This window comes from Varanus komodoensis, unplaced genomic scaffold (genome assembly GCF_004798865.1).
Source record: "Varanus komodoensis strain SLA01 unplaced genomic scaffold, ASM479886v1 scaffold6_2, whole genome shotgun sequence".
In the NCBI taxonomy this organism is placed as follows: domain Eukaryota; kingdom Metazoa; phylum Chordata; class Lepidosauria; order Squamata; family Varanidae; genus Varanus; species Varanus komodoensis.
Genome location: NW_025336346.1, coordinates 21968518 through 21974328, shown reverse-complemented (window position 1 = coordinate 21974328; position 5811 = coordinate 21968518). Strand labels below are relative to the sequence as shown.

General features: G+C 44.0%; 1 protein-coding gene across 5 annotated transcripts in view; it reads right to left on the bottom strand.

Annotated features, from left to right (window-relative positions):
* Positions 1-5507, bottom strand: part of SLC6A6 (solute carrier family 6 member 6) — a 65018-nt gene extending 59511 nt beyond the window's left edge. For 4 of the 5 annotated variants that reach the window (XM_044451556.1, XM_044451560.1, XM_044451558.1 and 1 more), the window contains exon 1: positions 5318-5507. The gene's annotated coding sequence lies outside the window, so the exon portion shown is untranslated. Of the gene's footprint in view, positions 1-2978; positions 3038-5317 lie in introns of all 5 variants that reach the window. The other variant, XM_044451557.1, reaches the window with a different exon arrangement.
* Positions 5508-5811: the final 304 nt, after the last annotated feature.

Genomic DNA, 5811 nt, shown 5'->3' with positions numbered 1-5811 from the left:
AAGGCATTCTTTTTGAAAGCAGTCCTGTTCTGGGCAGTTATTAGGCAAATGGGTATTGATTACACTGTGCTCATTCTCAGCTTTCCAGCGGTAAATAGTTCAAGAGAAGGAAAATAGAGTCATTTCCTAGGGAATTCCTAGCATTTGGGGATGGGAACCTCCCTGAGGTCACGTTCCGCAATTTCTTTGCCTCCTCACCACCCACCAGCTTTCTGATGGAAGCCTTTCCAGCTTCAGTGGAGCAATTTAGGGGAGGGAGTAGTGAAGAGAATCAAGTATGTGCTTTTGCAAGCCGCCCAGAGAGCCTTCAGGCTATAGGGTGACATACAACTGTCATAAATCCATACAAATGTTTGTAGCCCTAATAGCAATAGACATTCCAATAATCCATCTATCTGTTTATGTCACCTGAAGCATATAAACAACTTTGTCTTACCCTGTTTACATACCCTTTGAGGTATGGATAGACTACATTAAGTTGATTGACAGGTTGTCATTTAGGGGTCTTTTTCTCCTTGTCACAAGCATATGGGAAAATTTGTACACTAATGAGAAAAGGTACATTTGAACCTGACAATTAAAGAGTGAGTATTGAGCACACGTGATGCTTGAACTAAATTTAATGACATCTAATCTGAATTTGCAGAACTCTTTAAATCCTGAACCTTTTCTATGCCGTGTATCTCCTGAAAGTTGCTTTGCTTTCACAGTCCTTCCTCTCCATCTCTTTTTGATTCTCTTTTTTGCTTTTCCAACCATTGTTGGGTTTATATTACAGGAGGGGTGTGTAACATCTGGTAAAAATAGATAATGTTGTAGGTCTGCTTATTTTGTATTACTATACATTAACAAAAGTGTCAATAGTAATAATTATGTCTAAAACTTTTTTTTTCAACGAGCTTCAGCCATATGCAAAAGGATTTTGCAGTAGTAGGATCCAGTTCTGTCAATCAACTGCAACACCATATTTGTCAATGAACTTACCTAGTCTGAGTATTTTATCTCACATGCCCAGAAATCATGTGACCATGAGACACTGAATTACAGTCTTTGATATCACATACTGGCAACACTTTGAACCATTTCCACTGACTTTCCTTTTCATATTAATTTGCAGGCATTCCCAAAACAACTCTTCCACTTTTCCAAATAGTAGAAAAGTATCTCATTCTCTTGAGATGTCCTGAACATGTGGCTTAATATGTCCCATAGAAGCGTAAAACCAGATCTGTGTGTAATTTCCTGGATATCTATTATTCTCCAGAGTCATACACACTATGGCAATGAGAAAATTTCATGTAGGTATCAGGGATGACCATATAATCCAACAGCTCCATGTAGGCAACAGTTTACAAAGGTTAGAACAGATGTGTGGGCCCTGTCCATGCAGATGTGTTTTCAAGAACAGCCCCACCACAGTCTCTCAGTCAGGCCTAACTCTGATTGTGAGATGACAGCGTGCCATAAAGCACTGAGCAGGAACAGCTTTGACAGACAGATGCCTTCAAGTACACAATATGTTAGCAAATTGACAGAAGTAGCTCAAACAAGCTAATTCATATGTTACAAGAGAAGACAATCTCTTCCCTACCCACAGGTTCACCAGCCAATCTATCTGAGAAGGAGCAAAAAAGTATTCATATTCCCTACCATAGTGATCTGATCACTTATAATGAACCTTTTTGGCAAAACCACCACAAGTCAGGTCCAAAGTGTGAGACAGAGCCAATCTAGTGCATTCTGCAATATGTATACTGCTTTTTCTGCTTCAGGGTGATTTTGTCTCCAGTCTACTAATCCAGGGAATAGGTAGCAAGGTACAGATCTAGCTACATATGCACCCACACAACAGCCAAACCTAATACTCCGTGGCTCCCATCTGGGAGTGCTACAAGCTCCCATGGCTCGTACAATCTGCGTCACCCACGCTTTTGGTTGGCTTCCTACGCACGGGCACAAATCAAAACCTATTTTAGCATGAGGGCTCTAACCAACAAAAGATCTCAAGTTATGGTAGCCATAAGCACTTCACGGGAAAGGAGGAAAGTCTTGGGGGCCAAAAATAAAGGCTACATTTAATTTCACAATGCTCACATTCCTCATTCTACCCCCACACAAGGCAAATGGTAGCATGGGATTTATGGATTTGATGGAGGAATCATACACTAGGAAAAGGATACTTCCCCAAGCATAGCTTCATCTATCAAACTGGCAGCCCCCCTGGCTGCATTTCATCAAAACCAAACATTTCAGGAGATCCAATCACAGATCTCTCCTGAAATATGAAGTTTGCCCCTGAACTTTCAGTGGGCATATTTGGGATGCCAGGAGCTGTTTGGCAAACTGCCAATGAAACTGCCTCAGAAAGAGACTTATATCTCATCCAAGCCATACCGAGGCAGCAAGATTCTAACAAGCGTCTATCTCATTCATCTATTTTTAGTATTCTTCTCACTGTTTCTTCATTTTTTTCTCTAATCAGTTATTAGCCCCTTTTACCACACTGCATTCTCTTCCTCTCATCAGAGCAAAGGGGGAAAACAAACTCAAAATATACTTTATTCCATCTTCCAAAACAGTATTATATTCAGATGGCATTACTGCAATGTAAATACTCCAGCTTTGCAGCAAAATCTGACCCCAATATCTCTAAAACCAAAGCTGTTCATTTTATGATTGGCTCTTTGGCTAATATTTCTGAACGTTCTTTCTTTTCTTAATGTTCTGTGCTGGCAATGCATAAGCTTAATGTGTTTTAGACCACACCAGAGAACTCCTCACAGTTCTGCCCAGGAAAAGCTTTCTTAAGCTAACTGTGTCTAAAGTTCCATGTTGGAACATATTGATGATATAGTTCAAGGCCAAAGCAATAACTGAAAAATATATTTTTCCTATCTTCTCTTCATGCATTCAGTAAAAAAAAAAAATTGTTAATCTCACATTCTGCCCCCTACAGGACAGGATGCTGTTCAACAGACCTGTTTTTGATGGCTGGCAAAAGTTATCTCTCTCCTGGTTGGCAGTGCTATAAGATTAACTGCAGAAGAAAGTGAGAAAGAAAAATGAAAAATGGAGTCTTTGAGAAAATAAACAGAATAGCCGAAGGCTTGGAAAGGAAAGAGAGCCACTCGTTTAAAAATGTGCAAGGTTGGTTTGATGAAAGAAGTCAAAATGTAAAATAGAAAAATTGGGCTACTGACCAATTATTTCTCTCCGCACAGTTCATTCACTTTAAGCATTTAACATAACCAAATTGCTGTTTTTACAGTATATGACCAGCTCATCACAGGTACACTAAGTCCATTCTTTTTTCCCACTGTAACAGATCAACTTACAACCAACATTCATGAAAGTATTTCCATCACACTCCTCTACAGTCAATTTCCACAAGAAAATTATTTGTGTTCATCCAGACACGAATCTGGATGTACAAATGCATTTGCCAAGGACACAGAGGTTTGGCCTAGCCTGGTCTGCCTATTTTTCCCTCTCAAACATTATGCATGAATGACCCCACATTTTCAAAAAAGTTCATTAGCTCAGAAGACCATTTAAAAATGAAATCAAGAGATTACAAAATTTTAACCAGCAACTTCTCTACATTATGCAACACACAAGGCTCTTGAAACAAAGCTGTTTGATTTTGCCAGCTGAACGCTTGAGACAGGTTGACGCACAAAGACAAAGTACAGTGGATACCAAAATAGCACATTAAGCACAACTGACTTTTCTTGGCACACTTTAATACCATTCCTGATACGGTTAAAAATTAGTAGCTGAGAATAAAAAGGGAGGAAAAAGGGGAAGGGAAGGGAAGGTTTTCACTTTGCCAAGGGCCACAGCAAGAATCAATACGTTAGCACTTGGATTTCTGTTTCACAGGATATACAACATTATTTTAGAACGACTGAAGACAGCAGTCAGAGGAAGAATTATTTGTAAGGAAGTTCAACTTGAAAGAAAAGATTTTTCCTCCTAAATAGGCGTCATCAATTAAAATAATTTAGAAACCCACATTTGTCATCATGTATCATTCATTCAGAATATAATCAGTTTGTCAAACAACCAGGTTTCATAGGTAATTAATACTTTGTTTTCCGGTCAATAAAAAAATAAAGAGAATATTCTATCCTCGGTTGGCTATCTGCTGAGCCTAACAGGCATGCAAACTAGCTTCCTCCTCATGTTCTTATATGGAAATTTAGATGGTGCTCTCTCAAAAGTCTGTATGCTTCCCATTTGTTAATTGATCGCAAAGCAAATGAATAGTCATCCCTTTAGAGCTGACTTCTGATCTCCAAAACGGAGGTGCCATGTTTACACTGAAGTGTGCCCAAGGTTCAATTCTTGCCAGCAAACTTTCCAAGAATATCACAATCCGTTTCCTTTCTTTTCGTCATCTCCCTCCACGAAAATGTACGAACAATTTTTCACGAAGGCTATTGTCCAGTTGAAGATGCTACACTACAGTTATGCAGCCGTCTTTTCTAAGTGATGCTTTCTATTTATTTATTTTAAAGCATTGAGCCGCATGATTAAAATGCAATTTAGACGCTCGTTGCATGGAGGAAGGAGGAGGAGGGGTGCGGGAGGAAGAGCCAAGCACATGCTCGCACATACAAAGGCAGAAAATGCACCAAATCAGGCGGAAAGCGTTGCCATACAAGTGGCTCTTCCAAGTAGCTGCTGTAGATGATATTTAAAGTTCACACAGGGTATCGGAGGGTGATGGAAATGGGGGGTGGGAAGGAAGGAAGGAAGGAAGGAAGGAAGGGAGAAAGTGCTAGGCAGCCTAACTGGAAAGGTGCACACGCACACACATCTTTTTTAAGCAGACAAAAGGAAAACCGCCATGCTCTCTCGAAAAGAACAATACGTGCACACACATGCACACACGCATGTACAGAAGCATGCATCCTCCAGGTAGGTTGGCACTGGAAAACCAGCTTCAAATCCTGAGGCAAAAAAGGAAGAAGGGACAGGTAAAGGGGAGGCGGGGGGGGGGCATGCTGTGGGCGAAACCTGGCAAAAACCTTGCTGCAAGGATTCCTTTTTCCCACCTGGTCGGAGGGAAGGCACCAGGGAAGCAAGGAGCCGGAGCATCCCTTTCGCCCAGCAGGAGCCCGCTCCGGAGAAAGAGAGGCTCGTGCTGCTTCCCGCGGAGCCGGTGCCTGCCTTCGGGCAGACACGGGCGAGGAGAGGCGTGCGCCTGCCTCCTTTGTTCCCAAACGCTACGAGGGAGAGGCAGCGGTGGCCGGGCGACTAGCCCTGCGTCTCTCTTTCGCGTCCCAAGACGACGCCGAGGAGCCGTGGGTACCTGTGGCAGCGGCTCCTCTCTGTCCAGGTAGCTGTCCAGCCTCTTAGCTGTCCGTGGGTCTGTCCCGGGGAGAGCGGCAAGCAGAACTAAGCGGGTTGCGAAGGAGGAAACGGTAATTTATAAGCGCTTTCTTCCTGACCTCTCGTGTCTGTTGTCTAATGAGGGAGCGCTGAGCATCACCCATCCTGCTGAGTGGAAAAACACCAGCTCGTCCTCGTCTTTGGCGGGGGAGGGCGGGGTCGCGGCGGGGGAGAGGAGGGGCCATCTTGCAGGCGGCTCGTTCAGCACATGCAGCGAGAGCGAGCGGGCGGGCGGGCGGGCGTGCGGCGGGGCTGGGGCCGGGAGCGCCTCGGCTGGCAGGCGGCCCGCGCGAGGCGGGGAGGGCCGCCAGGCACGAGGAGGTGGGAACAGCTGCCTGGCCCGGGCCGCCGCTCTTGCACGGCCGGGAGGCGGGAAAGGGCGCCAGCCGCTCCGGGCGTGCGTGTGCCAAGAGG